General features: G+C 41.1%; 1 pseudogene; it reads left to right on the forward strand.

Annotated features, from left to right (window-relative positions):
* Window positions 1-23,300, forward strand: part of LOC124620183 — a 350,456-nt pseudogene that overhangs the window by 109,439 nt on the left and 217,717 nt on the right.

Raw genomic sequence — 23,300 nt, forward strand, 5'->3', positions numbered from 1 at the left:
AGGCCCCTTTCCTTTTTTCTTTTATCACTCGTTTATTACATCAGAGAAATACACATTTATAGACAAAATTTAGCTACATGAAATATTGCTCCCAGTAAAGTTTAACATAAGCAGTGACAATACTTAGTTGTCTTAAGGGTTTCTGCTGGCAACAAATTTTAAGGAGACAATGTAAGGTTTATATGAATTTAGCTCAAACACGTAGCTAGTGATTGAATCACGACACAGACATTTCAACAATTTCGGTAACAAACAGCGTGAATTTGTACTCACAGTCACCAACTAATCAAAAGCCTTGCCATTGAATAACTAGTAGGCCATTTGGAACGAATTAGCAACACCCCGCAACTAGGGGAGTTAATACCAACAGTCTTTAAATGTCTTGCTCCCCATTAAATAAACAAACTTACAGTAATTAAATGAATAACAAATCAAACACACTACGCTCCACTCAAACTCTTCAGTGGAAGCCAAGCCAAAATAAAGATTCCATTAAGTGACTAGCACTAAAGTCACACGAAAGCTCATCTCTGTGTTCCGAGTCACACATGGAGCGAAGTTATACAAGACAAGATTTTGAAGGGAGCACATCAGTAAAACCGGTAGTGGGGCTAACTGGTGGCACTGAAAATTAAGGTACTAGACCGGAGTACAAGGTGGTATACAATGAGGTTGCCTTAGTGCTATACTGCGCTCCAAAATATTAATTCAAATGGCCAATTCAAAATTAAGCACACATAAACCTGCATTAATTAACCGGGAGTGACATCAGGTCGCCCGAAGGGATGACAACACTTAATTGAAAAGACAAATGCCGGAAGCGGCAGTAACATCAAACACCTTCTCCGAGTTTTAACCAGGAGTCACTTCCCGCTATACAAGTAAACATTTAACCATGCACAAGGAAGGAACCCCAAAGAGAAAATTCAAATAAAAACCCCCAAAAGATTATAAAGGACAGGGAACCCTGACTACTTAAATTTAAAAGAATTAGCTCTCCCCAAGGCAGTGTAAACGCGAAGGCCACACTTAAGAGGCCACCAAAATTGGTTGCAAAAGGTCTTATACATTTGCTCCTTTTCTTAAAGAAACACAAGGCAGCTTAACTTCTGATGGCTTCTGCTGGACGTCCGGTATGGCTCGTGTAGGATACACCAGGCAGCAACCCAAGTTAGGTGGTCGCAAGGCACGGCGAGCAAAATCAGGAGAGCAGACAGGCAGGCAGCCAACACATATCCTCCATGCTGAACCGGCAGACAGCGCACAACCAACTCCACATATACATGGTTGCTTCCCACCTCGTACCTCGCGGCGTCTCAGCAGGTAGCCCGAGCAAAACGTCAACTGCCACTCGCCCCGCGAATGCGGAAAACAACAAGGCAAGCAAAGATAAGAAACATCGAAGGATCGATAATGGACAGCCAAGAGACTGGCGCGCGAGTAACGAGCGCCACGGCTTAACACTGATATCGGAAACTTTCTCCTCATGTTAAGTGAACTTAGGTATCGTATTCTATTGCTGAGCAAAATTAACTGTTGGTTGGCCCTGTGTTGTGCATGTAAACAGTATCGTGAAATAAATCTTTAAGCTTCATAAAATGTAAAATTTTAACTAAAGAAAGTAAATCTAATTAAATGCAAAAGGAAACAAGTTGTGCGCTCAATGAAAACTATATAACTAAAACTCAGTACCGAAGCACATTATGAACGACGCATGATATGAAATGCAATGTTAGACTCCTAATATTCACAAAAATAGATTACTACTCTACTCGGAAGAAAATAACTGTTTGAAATTACCAACACTGTTCACTGAAAGTTAATGTACTTGCTAGCATGACACCTAACAATCCTGACTACACACTATTTGCACAAGAATGCAAGGTGAGATCTGCCCTGAAATAAAAGTGACTTGCCTCTTGTTCAGCATGCTGTTTTTGTTTCTGGAGTATTTACGTTCTCGAAAGTAAATACAGTCTGCAGATGCAGCAGCTAAAGATAAATAATATACGCAAACTGTCAGACACAATCGGCTGCCGCCTATGGCATAAGGTCCATGCACACACAATAAAAATTCAGAACTTTACAATGTATCATGAAGATGGGTTTTATTTTAAAGAAAATCGTTTTTGAGTAATCCAACTCTATTGATAAAAAGACTGCATAATATAAAAAGAATCTAACAATTACGAAAGTCTCTCGTTACTTAGAAACTATAAACATACCCTTAAAATTCCTTCAAAATCTTCTCCATCAATAAAATGAACAAGAAAGTATTGTATATCAGTTTTCATCTCCATAATAAAATATTCTAGATAACTTCTGCCTGATTCACAGAAAACAAATCTCATTCTCTGAAAAACTAAGCTACTCACCACTAGGCCTCGAATAAGAGAGGCCCATCGCTGAACAACTGACTGACAAGCAAGTCAATCACAGATAAAACTAGATACGAAGTCATGGGTCTTATTTACTACTCATGCAGTGTGCTGATTTATCTTTGTGCCAGTACAGTAAGGGTGAATTACTTGCAATAGCAGAAAACGTATGAGAACCTTATAGATCGAGCACATATGGAACGTCACACAATGACGACTACAGCGTCATCCACAAACAGTATTAACAGTCCCTGTACTGACCGGCCAAGTGCAACAGGCACGGAATTCCATCCCACAAACTGACATCCGGCGCCCGTACAACACAATGCATGCACTTCTGTATACTTGCATTCAACATTATTAATGTACCACCATTTCACATTTTCAATGACTTACCTCCCGCTTACGTTAACCTGTGATCTTCCAATATTAACCACTTGACTACGTTACCTAGATAAGTACATTCCCGAAAGTTCATCGCTCTATATTAGTTATTTTTTGGTGATGGGATTTTTCTTTCATCAGTGTATTTCTAGCCTGTGTCAGTGTCTCTTTCACAGACTAAAGTCGAGTTGATGAAAACGACTGTCTTCTTGTCATCATGGACACTGCTCTGCGACGATGTCTTGTGTTGTCTCTGAGCTGCTGATTTCATGAAGGAGTCATCGTCAACGAGCGTGGCGATTCCTTTGGTGCACCGGTCGATGCTTTTCGGCAGATCCGCTGCGAGACAACAGCTGAGATCGTTGGAAATGGAACTGCCTCTTAAACTGCGAAATGTGGCTTGTATACTGGATTACGCAGTGATGTGAACTGCGCATACTCGTTCCACGTGACTGCTGAAGTGCAACAAGATTCCTGTTATGGCGTACATCTGTTGTAGGCTTCTGGAATTACTAGCTCTCTCACTCTGCCTTTGAGGTAGGCTGACCCGCGCAACATGCGATGGTAGAGGGAAGTCTAGCTTGCAGTGAGTTGCGATCTCGCGACTCGTGGTCTCGACAGTGAGAAAACCAGAAACGAAGAGAATTGCAGTCTCTGAGATGTGGTGCTGCAGAAAGAAGTTGAAAATTAGGTGGACTCATAAGACACAAGGTGAGCAGATTCTCTGTAGAATAGGCGAAGATGGAATCACGTGGAAATCTTTGACCTTAAGAAGGTACAAGAAGCAGGACATGTGTTAAGATTCAAGGAATATCTTCCGTAGTAGTTGAGGAGAGTTGGAGGATAAAAACTGCAGGGAAAGACAGAGATTGATCCAGTAAATACTTGAAGACATTGGATGCAAGTGCTATTCTCAAATAAAGAACACATGAGAGAAAATCGGAGCTGATAAGATGACTGATCATCAAGACAAGAGTTCCAAGCAAAATATTTCAAATAAAGTACAAAGTGTGACAGTACAGAGTTAAAAAGATGCCTCCAAGTGTACGACACAGAAGACGCTAACATTTGGGGTCGTTCAACTTGTTCTACAAAGAAGGAGCAATTTTGTGCTGTTAGTATCTTACACAGTCTGGAAGAAGACGTCTCTTGTAATCTTCCCAACACTTTTCCGCAGACAAGGTATCAAAGAAACTTCCCGGCAAATAAAAACTGTGTACCGAACGGAGAGTCGAAATCGGGACGTTTGCCTTTCGCTGGATCTTGCCTTACCAGCTGAGCTACCTTGGCAAGACTCAAGTAAAGCTGTGATGACGGATCGTTAATCGTGCTTGGATAGCTCAGTTGGTAGAGCACAAGCCCACGAAAGGCAATGGTTGCGAGTGTCGGTCTGGCACACAGTTTTAATCTGCCAGGAAGTATCTTATCAGCGCATAATCTGCTGCAGACTGAAAAATGTAGTCTGGAAGGTGTCACAGAAACCATGTCGTTATGCTTTCGCTATGTGTTTTATCTGACATTTAAAGAGACAAACATTCTGAAGCCTTTCTACTTGCTCATTGTTAATGAAAGAGAAAATAACGGGCACATACAACGTAGAGAAAGAGTTCCACGTATTATTTATTTTGAATTACCCGCTATTAGGTTCTCTTTTTTACATGAACGTATACTGATTTAATACCTTTGAGCCATAATTACTGCGTTCATTCATTTCTGTAGTGAGTATGTTATATTGTAAACAAGTATTTGTAGTTACAAAAATAGTCTTCATTCTTACTAAAAATTTGTTATACTTGCACTCAGTTACTCAGTTGAATTTGAAGTGGTTTTACTGTTTGACATATATGACTAATAACAAGTTTAGATCTAAAAATAAAGTTACTGGAACGTGACTGTTTGAGTTGCTTTTACATAGTGCATATTTTCAAGTCGAAAATAATCTCGCAAGTGTTAGTGATGCTACGTCTCTTTCTCTTACCTCCGATATGCATCCTGTGAACACAGCTAAATTCATCCGATATTATAGTGGAGATATTGTTGAATTATTAGTAGTCTTTTGTAGAAAATAATGCAAAAAAGCAAATTTTAAATGCGATTGTAGCTTTTAGCTAATCGTTCGTCTTTTCGTAGACATTCTTTGGGGGAAAAAAATATGTGAATGTTCATGGAATATCGACCGTAACGCTTACTTCGGCATGCCTAACCATGCGTCCAACTCACGTTCTGACACTTTTCGATCCTTTTCCGGCACGTCGCTCTCAGCATCCGTGTTATATGGAACAACAACCGATTTGGTAGACCTTCACGAATTAAAAGAGGACTTCAAAAAGTAAGTTATTCATTAACATGGCAGGTCAAGTAGCTTTTGTTGAATGGTGCACTACATTTCCAAGCGACTCAGATACGTGACACTATTTTTCAACAGACATTTGCTACCGAGTTTTTGTATACAACTACCGGAGCGTTCTACCAATCGTTCAGCTCCTCAACGATAGAAACCCGCTCCTTTGTCATGGAGCCACTCTACAACCGGTATGTGGAGACTAGGGCATAGCACGATAGCAGAATGTAAACTAGCGACTTCTGCATATTGACTTTTAATTAACACAATACTGGGAGCTACAGGCAGAGAGATCGGCGACAAAAAAGAATTGAGGTACAGTCGTGCTCAAAAGTATCCGAACGACCTGAATTGCATTTCGCCTGATTCGAATGCAACCCACATAGCGCAGCTGTCTAGCAGGTCCTCTAATCGCCCCTCGGTACAGTCGTTTGACTATTGAAAATGGTTCCAACAAGTCACCAGTAGAAAACACTGCTCTGTATCGCAATAACTCAAGATTTAAAATAGTACCAAGGTACTAAAAATATCAGGGAACATCTCTTCACAGATAAGACGGTTCTTCAGGCTTGTAAGTTCACATTTATTACAATAAATGACATACACGAAATGTTACCACTTTCATTATTACGTCAGATAGGTAATTCACGTAGTAAGTTCGTCGTATTCATGATTTCCTCTTCAAAATAACATAGCGTACTTATTATTTAACACAAAATGACATTAAAAATTTGACTTATTCACGAGCAGCTAGTTGACAATATGTGTGAACTTCAAATGACACGACAAACCGTCTCGTTCTGCCTATGGGTTCAAACCCAGGTCATGCAGACTAAGCAAAGGCTTCGTGACTGACGGAAACTAACAGTCATTCCTGACTAGGCATGCAGAGAGTAATATACCTCGATTTTAGACAGTATCAGTTAGCAAATATCAACTGTAAACTACATAACGTAAACATTGTTAACGGACGCGAATTCCTACCCAGCATCTATTGTCCTTGTTAACGAACTACGAGAGATGTTAAATATTGCTTCTTCACAAGTAACTCACGTGAAATGCCGTGACGTAAAGCTTTGTGTCGGACAGGGATTCTAACCCAGAATCTAATTGGATTGTCATCGAAGCACAATCAACTGTGACATATAGGATTTTCTCGGCAGTAGCTAGACGTTTTAACTGAAATGACGAGACGAAACATTAATTTTTTCTTTCCCAGGACTCCAGCCTGGCACCTATCGCTGTTATATTCTAGAGAAAATGAACGTTAAAAATGGGTTTGTTACACCAGCAGCGACATGTGAGCATGTTTGAGCTAGAAATAATATGACGAAGACTTCAGTGCTGACTGGGAATCGAACACCATACATATCGTTGTTGACTGCACACAAAGAGACGTCAGCTACCGAATTTTTCCTCCACCAGCAGCTCGGAATAACATCGTTGAATTTACAATGATTTCGCAAACAGTTCTGTGTCTCACTGGAACTCAAAAACGTCAAATAAAGTTAGTGTTGACAACGAATGAAAATACATTAAAAACCAAAATTATTACCCACCAGCAGATAGGTGTTCTCATGCTAGAGCTTGATAATACATAAAGCTTTAGTGCCAGGCCAGGATTCGAACCCTTTCACGCGCAATATGTGGAGATGTTGAGGAATCTGCAGTTTTGAACAAACAATAAATTGCAGTCGAGCTGTATTGTCACGAAGGGATCAAATTCCGCGTTAAGGGCGGTCTGAGTTGCATTCCCAGATCAGAACCGATCTTATCGACATACAGAGGCTCTAATAAAAGATGGAATAAGTGTCCTGTGACCCTACATTGCGTTTGTTTTGTCACTAGAAATAAATAACTAGTATAAGAAATGTTACTGCTGATATAGATTCTACGTGACGCGACTCCTGACTTGATTGTGGTTCAACCTAACGTCTACTTGGTAGAGAAGGAATATCATGTTTAACGTGAATTTCAGACCACAGTGCCATTATACCTTCTTCACTTGGCGTAGCCAGAAGAAAACAGAATCTGTCTCTCCTTATCAAAAATCATCAGCAGAAGTTGGAATCGAACCCAGACCATAAGTATATGAACCTAGCATCACTCCAAGAGACCACCAAATTCACTGCTGTATCACTCATTTTTCTATCATAACAATGTTGCGCCACGCTGGATGAGAATTCTGACACACAGACTCCCTGTAGTGGTTTGCAGCATGTTCAGTACATTCATTTACTTGGTTGACCGAATCACCATGAACTAGCTGCCTCGGCTACCCAGTGCATACATTCGACTCTTTTGTAATCACCGAAATAAAATCACGTAACTGACACCTACACAGAACTGCCAACAGTGTAGGATGCAGAAATTTAAACAGGAAGTGTTCCTTTCGACTTGAGCTACTCTATTGCGCTACCTGTTTGTTAATAACGTCGTGCAATGCAAAAGAAAAGTTGTAACTGTCTGTCTCTCAGAAGTCTAGATCCGGCCATATGCATTATCTCACAGCACTGTGCAATGCGCAAGTTCTGGAGGAATTGTTGTTGAGTTCTGGAGGTGTTGTAGCTATGTGTCAGCTAGTAGCCTAACGGAAAGCGTCGCGCACTGTTGAGAATACGTCGCGAGTTTGGGTACATTCACTGCTACATTTTTTAAAACACCATACTGCTGTCTGCTGAAGTTATCGATCTAATGGAACTTTGAACGTAATTCCCTTCACTTCTCAACCCAAAATAGTCGCATGTGGAAAAAGGGCTAACTTCTGCGACGTTTTGTTCTTTTCAGCTTTAATAGATGGACAGGCTGCAGATACATCTCGAAACTTTTGTATTATGTATGGGGAGAGTGCATCGTGCCAAAATACGTCGGAAAACTATTTTCTACATTAGCTGTCGTGTGGCAGTGTCATTTTATTCTTCATAAAACCTTGTTTGACAACTTTAACTCAGTACACGTTTTCTACATGCACGTAATCAATAAACTGCATGTGCATTGTTATTCTGTTATAGATAACATCAGAGAATTCGCATATATCGTTGATAATTAATTTCTCTCTCATGTTAACTATTGTTTGAACAACACTAAAAGAAACCGTACGAAAACTACCCACGATAACCTTACGACGAAAGTCTGTTTCAATAAAACTGAGTATGTGTACACAATCGTGCCTCTATTGGCACGAATTAGTAAAATACTAATCATTTAGATTTCGATTGAGTCTGTGTTTGATTGGTATGCTGTGTCATACTCAAGTGGTATGCAAATGTGGCATTTCATAAATAAAGTTATGTATTCCTGTTGTCGTTGTTGTTGTCTTCAGTCCTGAGACTGGTTTGATGCAGCTCTCCATGCTACTCTATCCTGTGCAAGCTTCTTCATCTCGCAGTACTTACTGCAACCTACGTCCTTCTGAATCTGCTTAGTGTATTCCTCTCTTGGTCTCCCTCTACGATTTTTACCCTCCACGCTGCCCCCCAATGCAAAATTTGTGATCCCTTGATGCCTCAGAACATGTCCTACCAACCGGTCCCTTCTTCTTGTCAAGTTGTGCCACAAACTCCTCCCCAATTCTATTCAATACCTCCTCATTAGTTATGTGATCTACCCAACTAACCTTCAGCATTCTTCTGTAGCACCACATTTAGTAAGATTCTCTTCTCTTCTTGTCCAAACTATTTATCGTCCATGTTTCACTTCCATACATGGCTACACGCCATACAAATACTTTCAGAAACGACTTCCTGACACTTAAATCTATACTCAATGTTAACAAATTTCTCTTCTTCAGAAACGCTTTCCTTGCAGTTGCCAGTCTACATTTTATATCCTCTCTACTTCGACCATCGTCAGTTATTTTGCTCCCCAAATAGCAAAACTCCTTTACTACTTTAAGTGCCTCATTTCCTAATCTAATTCCCTCAGCATCACCCGACTTAATTCTACTACATTCCATTATCCTCGTTTTGCTTCTGTTGATGTTCATCTTATATCCTCCTTTCAAGACACTATCCATTCCGTTCAACAGCTCTTCCAAGTCCTTTGCTGTCTCTGACAGAATTACAATGTCATCAGCGAACCTCAACGTTTTTATTTCTTCTCCACGGATTTTAATACCTACTCTAAATTTTTCTTTTGTTTCCTTTACTGCTTGCTCAATATACAGATTGAATAACATCGGGGAGAGGCTACAACCCTGTCTCACTCCTTTCCCAACCACTGCTTCCCTTTCACGTCCCTCGACTCTTATAACTGCCATCTGGTTTCTGTACAAATTGTAAATAGCCTTTCGCTCCCTGTATTTTACCCCTGCCACCTTCAGAATTTGAAAGTGAATATTCCAGTCAACATTGTCATAAGCTTTCTCTAAGTCTACAAATGCTAGAAATGTAGGTTTGCCTTTCCTTAATCTATTTTCTAAGATAAGTCGTAGAGTCAGTACTGTCTCACGTGTTCCAACATTTCTGCGGAATCCAAACTGATCTTCCCCGAGGTCGGCTTCTACTAGTTTTTCCATTCGTCTGTAAAGAATTTGCGTTAGTATTTTGCAGCTGTGACTTATTAAACTGATAGTTCGGTAATTTTCACATCTGTCAACACCTGCTTTCTTTGGGATTGGAATTATTATATTCTTCTTGAAGTCTGAGGGTATTTCGCCTGTCTCATACCAGATGGTAGAGTTTTGTCAGGACTGGCTCTCCCAAGGCCGATTCCTAGAAACCCAAAATTTCTTTGTCAGCAGCGGAAAGAGGCGTTACCTGTTGTGCAGCATTGTAAGTTTTTCACCATTGCACTATGAGCCGAAAGTATTTTCTTACCATTTTCTTATCGATGTGTGATCTGACTCCTTGTAGCTCTTTCACACAAGGGATAAAAACGTAAGTCACCAAGACTGGAACCGCAAACCATAACAAACGCTTTCTCTCAGGTTAGCACGTTTCCACAGAGCTAGGGAAGAAGCATGCGTCTACGTCTCCTCTTACGAGACCAGTAGTGGCTAGAACTCGTAAACCGCTATTTAAAGGACGAGATTAGATGAGATTTTCAAGTGCAACGACTTTCCTGGGCTGAAAACCGTAAAGTTAAATCTTTTGTTACAGCTCAAGCATTAATATTAACTCAGGTTATTCAATGGAAATGACAGGAAAAATCAAGTGAACTTCGAGGCTTAATTCCGTGCACACCAGGAAGTAACTCATCGATCACAGAGTTTCCAAATATACCTTGCCTTGTTGCCAAATCTCAGTTACATTACCAGCAGGAAGAAGACGAACCGATGTGTTCCTACAGCGGGCTGGGAAGTGACCATAGCTGGCGTCTCAAAGACGCGGCTACTACGGCCTGAAATACGTAATCCGTCTGATTCACATGTCTGTAAATGGGTTTAGGGACTGGAGCGTAGTCACTAATAATACTCAGAACTGACTGCAAACTAAGCTTCATAAATCAGTAACTCTCATAGTTGTTTTTATATATCTTTCGTAAGTGTACTCAAAACTAAGAAAATCATTGACTAACGTTTTCGTGCCTCACCGATAGTCGAGCAGAACAAACTAATAAAAACAAAAACAGACTGTGTGTGTGTGTGTGTGTGTGAGAGAGAGAGAGAGAGAGAGAGAGAGAGAGAGAGAGAGAGAGAGAGAGAGAGCTAGAGAGTGAGAGAGAGAGAGAGAGAGAGAGAGAGAAGAGAGAGAGTGTGAGGGAGAGAGAGATAAAAATAAAAAAGAATGAGAGAGACAGAGGGTAAAAAATTGTTGCAAAGAAACTGAATCACGGTATGTAAAGAAATCTTTCATTAAAATGACACGTTCTACTCATTACGAAATGTCGTATTCATGATCTGTGGAACAAGTATTAATCTTATCTAATCTAATCATATCATATTGCTGACTAGTCATGAAGAGGCACGAATTAGAAATTTTCGCCAATATCAGTAACCAAATCTAAACTTGAAAAAAAAAAGGACGGCAGTTTTTGTAATAAACCGGGACTACTTTAAAGACCCTTTTGTCCCTGTTAACTAACCACGAAAGATGTGTGATATACCTCCGTTCAGAAGGAACAAAGTGTTCATGCATTTGAAGATGAAGCGCATGATGTTAAGTTATGTGACGGAGATACGAACCCAGCACGCAATCGGATTGTTAACTAAGTAAAATCAAATGTTCCGTATCGGTTTTTCTTACCAGCTGCTGAATATTTGAATCTAAAATAAGGATACCAATTTTTGTGCCTGAACGACAATCGAACCGTACACCTACCGTCCTTCTTTATCATCCACGAACATAGCTTAAGTAACATTTGCTTACTCACCAACAGTAAGATGTGTGCGTGTTTGACCAGAAATAACGACACCTATTGCGATTGTTGGCAACACATGAACAGACATTAAAAATGCACGTTAATTCTCACTAGAAGATTGGTATGCACGCGATAGGGCTTGAAATGAAATAATGAATATTTTTGTACTGGATTGGGATTCGGACCCAGATACTTACCTTTGGAGGAGAACTAGAGAAGATTGCAGTCTTAGGAACGAAATGATTGAACTATACTGTTCCGAGAGATTCAGATCCTCGAAAGATGAGATACGAATTCGAATCACAGTCCAGCACCAAATTTTTCAACGTCTCTAGTAGAATCAAGTACAAGAAAAATAAGAGCCCTGTTCCTTTAAATCAAATAAAATAAAGTTTTCTAATGTAAGTAAATTTACTGGAGACAGTATTTCTGTTTACCATGACTTCCGCCTATGTCATTTTCCAACGTAAACCGGCTCTGCCCGGTTGTTAATAAAGGAACGTGATGTTTAATGCGGATTCTGTATTAAAACGTCTTTCTCTTAAGGTTACCAGAGGTAAAGTAAATCTGTTTGTGCCTCTTAAAAGTAAATGCCTGAACCCACGCATTGCACCTGTGATAGTTCGTTCCACCAGACCATTGTGGCCACATTTCCCAGCCCCAGGAGTGTGCTGTAACTGATGATGTGCTTAGCTTACAAAATTAGTCACGGTGGAAAAAATGCGAGTCTGTTAAATGGTTAAGTAGAAGCACTCATCTGACGTGGAGATTATGCTATTCTCATGTCAGCGCGGATCACGTACTCTCTTCTGACAATGAGCCACTCTTTCTTGCGCAATGGTCTTAGCATGGGACGACATGCGTAACTTACTTTTTGAAATGCCTTGGTATATCGCTGACTGAAACACGACCACAACGAAATTCTGTGAACCAGTTGTAAACAGTCTTCTTGGACGGTGAAATGTTCAAATGTGTGTGAATTCCGTAATGTTTGAATACTCCATTAGTAGTGTAGCGCTTGACACAGTCACGTCGATTAAATATTTGGGCGTAACATTCTAGAGCGATATGAAGTGGGACAGGCATGTAATGGCAGTTGTGGGGAAGGCGGATAGTCGTCTTCGGTTCATTGGTAGAATTTTGGGAAGATGTGGTTCATCTATAAAGGAGACCGCTTATAAAACACTAATACGACCTATTCTTGAGTACTGCTCGAGCGTTTGGGATCCCTATCAGGTCGGATTGAGGGAGGACACAGAAGCAATTCAGAGGCGGGCTGCTAGATTTGTTACTGGTAGGTTTGATCATCATGCGAGTGTTACGGAAATGCTTCAGGAACTCGGTTGGGAGTCTCTGGAGGAGTTCTTTTCGTGAATCGCTACTGAGGAAATTTAGAGAACCAGCATTTGAGACTGACTGCAGTACAATTTTACTGCCGCCAACTTATTTCACGGAAAGACCACAAAGATAAGATAAGAGAGATTAGGGCTCGTACAGAGGCATATAGGCAGTCGTTTTTCCCTCGTTCTGTTTGGGAGTGGAACAGGGAGAGAAGATGCTAGTTGTGGTACGAGGTACCCTCCGCCACGCACCGTATGGTGGATTGCGGAGTATGTATGTAGATGTACAATTCCTAAGGGACCAAAGTGCCGAGGTCCCTAGACTTACACACTACTTGAACTAACTTAACGCTAAGGACAAGACACACACCTATGCCCGAGGGAGGACTCGAACCTCCGGCTGGAGGGGCCGCACGATTCGTGACGTGGCGCCTCTAACCACGCGGCCACTCCGCGCGGCTTCTTCGACGGTGATTCATTACCAAAAGTAGAATGAATGAATTCGAAACAATCTGGGTGAATTAGACTTTTAAAAATCATTAAATAATCGACAAATGAATTACTTCTTGTGAACTTTCCATTTTTTCAAGACCTGTCCCATTAAACGCCAACTGTTACCAAACTACTCGGTCACTGTCTGACCTTTTATTATTTGAACTATAGCAAATTACCTTTTCAAAGGCAACAGTAATATCATTCCTCAAGCATCAATCTAGCAATCGTTTCTAAAAATTCAAAAGGCGACCACTGTTTCAACTCACGACGAATTGTACAACGCACAAATTATACACTCCTGGAAATGGAAAAAAGAACACATTGACACCGGTGTGTCAGACCCACCATACTTGCTCCGGACACTGCGAGAGGGCTGTACAAGCAATGATCACACGCACGGTACAGCGGACACACCAGGAACCGCGGTGTTGGCCGTCGAATGGCGCTAGCTGCACATCATTTGTTCACCGCCGCCGTCAGTGTCAGCCAGTTTGCCGTGGCATACGGAGCTCCATCGCAGTCTTTAACACTGGTAGCATGCCGCGACAGCGTGGACGTGAACCGTATGTGCAGTTGACGGACTTTGAGCGAGGGCGTATAGTGGGCGTGCGGTAGGCCGGGTGGACGTACCGCCGAATTGCTCAACACGTGGGGCGTGAGGTCTCCACAGTACATCGATGTTGTCGCCAGTGGTCGGCGGAAGGTGCACGTGCCCGTCGACCTGGGACCGGACCGCAGCGACGCACGGATGCGCGCCAAGACCGTAGGATCCTACACAGTGCCGTAGGGGACCGCACCGCCACTTCCCAGCAAATTAGGGACACTGTTGCTCCTGGGGTATCGGCGAGGACCATTCGCAACCGTCTCCATGAAGCTGGGCTACGGTCCCGCACACCGTTAGGCCGTCTTCCGCTCACGCCCCAACATCGTGCAGCCCGCCTCCAGTGGTGTCGCGACAGGCGTGAATGGAGGGACGAATGGAGACGTGTCGTCTTCAGCGATGAGAGTCGCCTCTGCCTTGGTGCCAATGATGGTCGTATGCGTGTTTGGCGCCGTGCAGGTGAGCACCACAATCAGGACTGCATACGACCGAGGCACACAGGGCCAACACCCGGCATCATGGTGTGGGGAGCGATCTCCTACACTGGCCGTACACCACTGGCGATCGTCGAGGGGACACTGAATAGTGCACGGTACATCCAAACCGTCATCGAACCCATCGTTCTACCATTCCTAGACCGGCAAGGGAACTTGCTGTTCCAACAGGACAATGCACGTCCGCATGTATCCCGTGCCACCCAACGTGCTTTAGAAGGTGTAAGTCAACTACCCTGGCCAGCAAGATCTCCGGATCTGTCCCCCATTGAGCATGTTTGGGACTGGATGAAGTGTCGTCTCACGCGGTCTGCACGTCCAGCACGAACGCTGGTCCAACTGAGGCGCCAGGTGGAAATGGCATGGCAAGCCGTTCCACAGGACTACATCCAGCATCTCTACGATCGTCTCCATGGGAGAATAGCAGCCTGCATTGCTGCGAAAGGTGGATATACACTGTACTAGTGCCGACATTGTGCATGCTCTGTTGCCTGTGTCTATGTGCCTGTGGTTCTGTCAGTGTGATCATGTGATGTATCTGACCCCAGGAATGTGTCAATAAAGTTTCCCCTTCCTGGGACAATGAATTCACGGTGTTCTTATTTCAATTTCCAGGAGTGTAGGTGTGATAGCAGCGCACGACTATTTGCACAGCGAACGTTATGCTGCTGCTGAGATGGCAACGGACGGCTCTTTTGTACGGTGTCCTCTGTGTTACAGGTGAAAGCCGTGGATGGCGACGTGGGCCGCCCTCAGGACGTGGTGTACTCCATATCAGGGCCGGGCGTCGCCCCAGAAGGGTCCGGCAGTGAGGGGTACTTCCGCGTTGATCCCACCACGGGAGACGTCTTTGTACTCAAGGTAGGTCACTAATAGAGGCTCTTCTCAAACGAACAGATGTACTGAGGAGTTTAGATGATCAAAATTATGCAAAATTCGGGACACACCTCAGATTGAGATACTACTGAAAAATATTACCACTTTGAGCTGCTTGTAAAATTCTATATTTACACGACCAGTGTCGGTCGACTGATCATCATCAGGTTCTTATATACCAATAAGATAATACATAAGTAAAATTATTGGCTGAAACACGAATCTGTTGATTGATGTAAATGTTAACGACAACACACAGGTAATAAGATGTCGCGTACTCACATAATAGTATTCACAGCTTCATGTTAGGCGAAATACAAAATCATTATCGTTGAATGATAAAACCGTCAATCAGACACTGAAAATAAAAGTATGCTTATCATTGATGTCCTTTTAATACCACTGCTTACCCCGTCTTTTATTTTCGCCATTGTTTCTTCGGTATACTGATTGAATGCTAGGTTCGAAAAACTGCTTCTCTGTCTCACATGCTTTTTAATCCGAGCAGTTCTTTCTTCCACTTCCATTCTTATTTTCCCTCTTGGATACCCAACATTGTTTATTAGCCGGCTTTCCGTACAGCTTACTCCCATTTTTATAAGAATTTCGAACATCTTGCACCGTTTTACAATATTTTTTTAGGCCAACAAAACCAGTGTACGTCTCTTGATTTTTATTGTCTTGCTTCCGTTATCAAGAGCAGCTTCAGAACTCTCTCCCTACTGCCTGTAACATTCCAGAAACCAGATGTCTTTATATATCAGCTCTTAGATTTTCTTTTCCATTCTTCTGTATATTATTCTTTCTCCCAAATTCAGTGCATGAGCGTTGGAGATATGCGATAGTTCTCGTATTTATCTACTCTCGCTATCTTCTAGATTGTGTGGAAGATGTTTCTGTCAAAGTCTGATGGTATGTCTCCAGACTCAAAAATTCCACAAACTCCACTGTTCGTTTGGTTACTACCTTTACCAATGGTTTTAGAAATTACAAAAGCATGTTATCCATACCTCCCAAACGGCTGTTAAACTGCGACTCTAATGCTGAGTCCCCTACGTCTTCCATATCTACTCCCATTTCTTCTTCTATCACCTCAACAGACAGTTGCTCCCCCTTGTAGAAGCCTTCAGTATAGTCTTTCCGTCTATCCACTCTCTCCTCTTCCTCTCTTAATACTGACGTCCTTGCTATTAATGTCTCCTAAAGTTTCTTTGACTTTCCCTATATGTTGAACCACTCCTTACCCCGTCTTTTATTTTCGCCATTGTTTCTTCGGTATACTGATTGAACGCTAGGGGCGTTTTTTTTCTTTTTTTGAGTTCTTCGCATTTTTCCTGCTTCCATTTCGCTTTGGTATCCCTGCACTTTCTAATTATTCGACTCATAGTGATATATATTGCTGTATTCCTGTGTTTCCCTGAACCTTTTTTGCATTTCTTTCTTTCGTCGAGCAGTTGAAGTATTTCTTCTGTTACCGAAGCTTTCTTCAAAATCACCTTCCTTGTACATATTTTTGTCAGTCCAGTTTTTGTTATTGCCTCTTTTCAAGACGTCTATCCTTCAACTCAACTCTTTTGTGGTCTTCACTATTACAGTATCTGCAGCCTCAGAAAATTTCAAACGCAGCTTCCTCCCACAACACTTCAGTGTCTCACTTCTTTCCACATTGATTCTTCCAGACAATTCTCATAAACTTCTGTCTACTTGTCATCATTACCAAATAGTGGCTGAGTTAATAACTGCTCCTGGGTACGCCTTGAAGTCCAGTATCTGATATCGTAATCTCTGTCTGACCATGATGTAACGCAGCTGGAATCTTCCCGAGTATCCGGGCCTTAGCAGAGAATATTTTCTCCTCCTTTCATTTTTTTAACGGTGTATTACAGGAAATACAGAGAGTAAAATAGTTTCTGTAAAGCTAGCAAATGCTTCTGCGGAAAGATAAACTCTTACACAGTAGTGCTGATCACAATAATGAGTCGTGTAAGGTTGTCTGGCGTATTAATCGTTCATAGTGTTTCAGGCGTCTTCATAATAATCAGTATGTACGTGTGGTACGGAGGTCGGGACAGAACGAGTTAGCGAAGCGACAACGGAATTATGCTGTTTCCTCGCCTGGAGAACACTGTAACCTATTGTCACAGTTTAACATAACTGTCACGACATTCCGTCTCGTTTTTGTTATCCGTTGCACAACAGCACCCCAAGCGGCCAGAAAGCGACACTTCTGAATATGTTATCGGACGAGTGCGAATATTAATGTTTATACTGATTTGTAGCATAGTTTTTACAGCATGGAGCGTATGTAGTGTCTTAAAAATCTACAATAACTAAAAACGACTTCACATCCGTCATTATTCTGTTTCCTAAGGGCTCTGGGAGATAGGAGACCGTAAATTACAGGATAGTTTATTTACGATTCTCTTGTAACTTACGGGACATGTATTGAAAAATGTCGTTTTCCTGTAATAACAAAAAATTGCAAGTAAACACCAGAAGACCTGACCTTTTGTAGAAAGACATCGTGTATCTACCCAAGGAAGCAGAGTTTTATTCGCTACACCTTCAGCCAAATCAGTGAATGTGGAACGTAGGAAACCTTTGTGAAACGTAATACATACATTATTTAACGAACCAAATAAGCCACCACAACTGCTGCTGAAGCGAGAAATACACGGACGTGATAAATAAATCGTCGAAAGGAATAAAACTTTTTCCCAACACAGAACATAGTAATCCCACAATTGTTGCTAAATCTGGGTCACAAACGTCAAGAATCTTCAACAAATTCACTTTTGAAGAAAAAGTAAGCACACTTAGAAAAGTATTAGTATATTAGAAATTCCAGTAAAGCGTAAGAATTGGCGAATCATTAGACTCCACAAGATTTTCTTAAATGTCAAGGAAGGTGCCTATGTTAATGGAAATGGAAATGAGCGTTTGGCGTCATCGGTCGGGAGGCCCCTCGCGGGGCAGGTCCGGCCGTCTTCGTGCTGGTCTTAATACATTGGACGCCACATTGGGCGACCTGCGCGCCGGATGGGGATGAAATGGTGAAGAATACAACATCCAGTCCCTGAGCAGAGAAAATCTCCGACCCAGCCGCGAATCGAACCCGGGCCCATAGGACGGCAATCCGTCACGCTGAACACTCAGCTATCGGAGCGGAACCTATGTTAATAAGAACAGACAACAACTGAAGTATATGCCTCTCATGAATGAAATATGTGTGGATATTCTCTTGCTTTCAGCTGAATAAGCTGCAAATACACACATATTTGAAAGTATTTCTTCATAAATAAATTGTAGTTTATATTATTGAATTGGTGTGTTTCGGCTGTTTTCACATGTACTTCACGATAATTCATGTCTACTGGTTGTTTACTAACACATGTATCGCAAAATGTAATAACTATTTCCTCAACTAAGTAGAAAATAATTAAAAACAATTCGGGAGGACGACGGTTCAATCCCGTCTCCGGCCATCCTGATTTAGGTTTTCCGTGATTTCCCTAAATCGCTTCAGGCAAATGCCGGGATGGTTCCTTTGAAACGGCACGGCCGATTTCCTTCCCCATCCTTTCCTCACCCGAGCTTGCGCTCCATCTCTAATGACCTCGTTGTCGACGGGACGTTAAACACTAACATCATCCTCATCAATTAAAGACAAACATCATCCTTACAAAGCATGTGACTCTCTGCTTTCTCACCGCTTGGAGTTCTAGTGTCGCACCAGCTGGCGAAAGATAACAGCTTAAGTGCCTGAGAGTGTCGTGACTGTATGTATTAGACTGTGTTATTGTAGTGACATGTAACTATGTCTCAGAATGGAATGGAAGGTGCGACAGTCACTTTGCTTGGAGTGCGACTTGCAAGTGAGCGGGTGCCCTTCACGCTACGATTTGTGTTCTTATCAGGCAGGATAAGCCGTTAATTCTTAATTGTACGTCCTCAACTGACATGCTGGCACGTAATCTTAAACTGCACGCCATCCGCTGCACGTTTCTTATATAATACGTATAAATCCGTGTTATTATGCTAAACAAAAGTTGCTATCCTGAAATGAGCACTTGGGACGCAATGTTCTGCCCCTCAGTTTTTTGATGCAAGTATGTTTCAAACTATACATTTTTTTTCCTTCCTTGATTTTCCAGATGGTGTGAAATTACATTACAAAGACTGACGACCGTAATTGGATATTAAATCAATAGAAATGGCAATTCCAGCCACTTTATCTTCTAAAATGAGAGTTTCAAAAACGTCTAAGGAGTTTAACGTACCCAAATCAATGTTGGAAAGATACATTCGTAAGGCTAAGAATATTCTCAACTATGGAGTTCACAAATCAGATGGGAAAGTTAAAAATGTATTCATTGCAGAACAAGAAAATGAGGTGATACCGTATCTGAAGTCAATGGACATAAGACTGCTTAGTCCAACGCTGACACATCCCATTCCCAGACTATTAGCCTATCAGCTAGCAGAAAGAAAACGCTTGCCACACGTAGTTGACAAAGAAACTCGTCTAGCTGTGCAGAGCTGGATTGTAGGATTTATTACCAGGCATCATCCTAAGTTGTCTATTCCCAAGCCAGAAAATACATCTAGTGCATGCAGTGGCGGATTTAAAAATTTTGCGCCCTTAAGCACACCATATTATATGCGCCAACTCCCCCCCCCAAAAAACATGTTTTAAATAATAACTATTGCCCGATCACTTAACAATTGCCGTTTTGGGTGGGAGCGCTGTGAGCTGTTTCTGTGCTCTCCTATTAGTTGTTCTGAAGGACGCGTCAGCGATCTAGTCGCGCTCAATAAAAATGTAATATGGTTCCTGTACTGTACTTGGTGTACGGCAGCGGATAAAACAAACTTAAAACTGCATTGTGATAGCAAATTCCTCCGTCGAAAGACAACAGAAACGAACACAAGGAAAATAACTTTTCTTTTATGGCCCAAAAATTCAGCAGAGCGTGTAGGAGACAACGGATTTTTGTTATACATTCACTTTTAATATATTCTTTTACACAAAACTATTGAAAATGAAAATAAAAAAGTTGTATTACAATCTAAAAATTGAAGGGAACTTGTCATACATCACAAATTAATACGTAGTTTTACAGAGATGCGTTCAAAACTAAAATTAAACTGTCGTTTTACGATCTAATAACTTGAATGTGTAGCAGATAAAAAAACGCGTTCGATATTAATACATGAATCTATAGGAAAGCGTAAGAAATGAAAATGAAATCGAGATTTCGGTGCACGAACTAACAACTAAATACAGACCAATAAACACAGAACTGGATTTGCTATTACATAATTTTACAGACTAGTGAGGAAAAATCAAATTTGTTTTATAATCTAATAGTTAACATATAAAGCATTAGGGTCTGTGTAACTAGATGCTGTATAATAAGTGTACACAGTACCTTTAATCCATGTAAGGGCTGAACGGTTTTGTACTGCAGCTACTGCTCTCACCATAGCTCTATCTAACGGTATTAGCAAAGCTTTTACGTATTTATCAACACAACTGAACTACGTTATTTATTAACACTTTTTCATCTGAACCTACTCTCCGATAACGTATATTTCCGCGGTAGCTATACATTTCAGCACACCCCAAGAATACACATCAGTTTTAATATGCTACAGTATCAGTATGACTTGAACGTACAGCGCCGATCGGCCTAGGTCATTCGGGTATTGTTTAGTATTGTCGGACGCCTTCGGTCACGTCTGCTCGTAAACAAGGATTAGTTCCGCGTTCTTCCATCGACAATTGTAAAATAAACAGGTCATACGTAGTTCGTAAATCCAATGAATGTGCTCCAAGTTATAATAAAATCACAGTATAATCTTAAATTTTTAAGACTAACATGAATAAATAAACAAACTCACCAGTCAGCAAAGTATGCGTCTCTCTTTGACGGCAGTTCAGACGGTTATCAGTTAGAAGGTTGGCTTCGATGTGAAGAATGGACAAGGCAATCAATCTCTCCTCAGAGAACTTAATACTTAGGTACGATTTCAGTCTTTTAAGAGCCGAAAACGAGCGTTCTTCTGAACAATTTTTAAGTGCCATACATAGAAACATTCTAAGAGCAATGTCAAAATTCGGAAACACGGACTGTAATCTCTCTTTTCGTAAAAATTTACTCATTTCGAGTGGTACATCACTACTCTCAGAAGATTTGAAAAGTTCCGCCAAATGTACACATTCACTACGGAAGGAAAGCTCTAAATCTGTGTCATATGATGCTTGGAGTTTTGCTGCACGTTCAGCAATATCGTCAGATGAACTGTTCTTAAGATCACTAAAAACTGTGAAGGAGTCCAACAGTGTTCTATAGCTTTCCTTCCTCCTCACTAATTCGGCGTACAAGTTGTCGAGTACTGGGAGAAATGTCTCGCCTCCAGATTTTTCAGAGTCTGCTTCTTCGTCATCATGAAGTTCACGTTTTCGTGATTTTTATAGGTGCATTCAAAGTCTATATCAGTCACAATCTCCATGGACTTATTTTCGATAGTCGAATATGCCACGAATAGATGTAATAAATCCTAAAAGTGATTCATGTAATTCATACACTATTTTAGTGTCAATACTTACACTTTGCAATTTCAGATTTACACTATTAAATCTCTGGAGTATGTCCTTCCAAAGTGTCATCATGAATTCTGTTTCTAGTCTGCTGAGTTGATACAATAAAGTAGAAGCCTCAATTCGCACAAGTGGTTTTTCAAACGTATTGTTGCCAATATGTGTGAGGGAACTGACAACGCCCTCTCAGTTTTCATATAGACTCACACACGCTTCCTCTCTTGCTGATCAACGTGTTTTTGATAAACTTTTAAGCGTTTTGCTTCCTGGTTCCATGAAAGAGAGAAGTTTATCCCAGCGCTGTGTAGAAGCAGAGAAAAAATTGTGAAGGATTTGCACTACATTGAAAAATGAACATGCTTCCCGACAACAGCTTGCTGTACTAGTGCCCACTAAATTCAAAGAATGTGCTGCACAAGGCACATAATGTGCTTTCAGATTTCGTTCTTTAATTCGTGCCTGCAAACCAATGTACGTTCCTTACATATTGCTTGCGTTGTCGTATGACTGGCCTCTATAGTCAGTAATATCAATGTAATTTGTGGAGAGGACTTTCAGTAAGGCCTCAGCTAAGTTTTCGAACTTGTGTCCCGGGTTTGGTAAAAACGGAAGGAAACCGTCAACAGGTTCACCATTCTCGTTAACATATTTTAATATGAAAGATAATTGATCAATATGTGAAATGTCCACAGTAGAATCTACAATTATAGAGAAATATTTGGCCTGTTTTATTTCACTTGTGATAATTCTTTTTATTCGTTCAGAAAGAAGATCTATTATTTCATCACAGATTGTTGAACAAAGATAACTTGTATGTCCCTGCCATGGATTTCCATATCAGTTCAATGTGCTCTGCGAGAAATGAATCAAACTTGGTTATAAGTTCTAGAGACATCATAAATTGACAATTATGTAATGAATGGAATCTTTCAACGTGTCCACGTAGGGGAATTCCACGATTTGTAAGCTTCTTCACTACAGCAAACACCCTTTTCAACACACTAGGCCAGTACATTTTTTCTGTCTCAACATATGACTTGAAATGATTGTTTATTGTTCCAAGTGACTTTTTTCTTGTTAATAGTAATAACTCAAAATTTGGGTCAAGTGATTCTCATGATGAGATAAAATATTAGAAATATTTTTCCAATCTGCAATACCTTTAGTAGCAATCGCAGCCTTACCTCCAAACAATTTACATGGTGCACAGAAAACAGCCCCGGTGCTACAGGAGTATACTAGAAAATCACTCAAAGTTGATTCACCAATTAAAAGTTTATGGCAAAATACAATACCTGGTTTTATCGCCTATTGATCTTCTTGAATTAGAAAAATCACCATTACAATTTCGATTAATGCCCCGTTGTAAGAGAATGTCGATTGTTGGTTCATTGACGCACCATTCTGCAGGATCATCACTAACGAGGTTATTTCTTTTTGTAATGTCTGACTCGACATTTAGTTTTCCGTGAAACTCGAAATCAGAA

Source organism: Schistocerca americana, chromosome 6 (assembly GCF_021461395.2).
Source record: "Schistocerca americana isolate TAMUIC-IGC-003095 chromosome 6, iqSchAmer2.1, whole genome shotgun sequence".
NCBI classification, from domain to species: domain Eukaryota; kingdom Metazoa; phylum Arthropoda; class Insecta; order Orthoptera; family Acrididae; genus Schistocerca; species Schistocerca americana.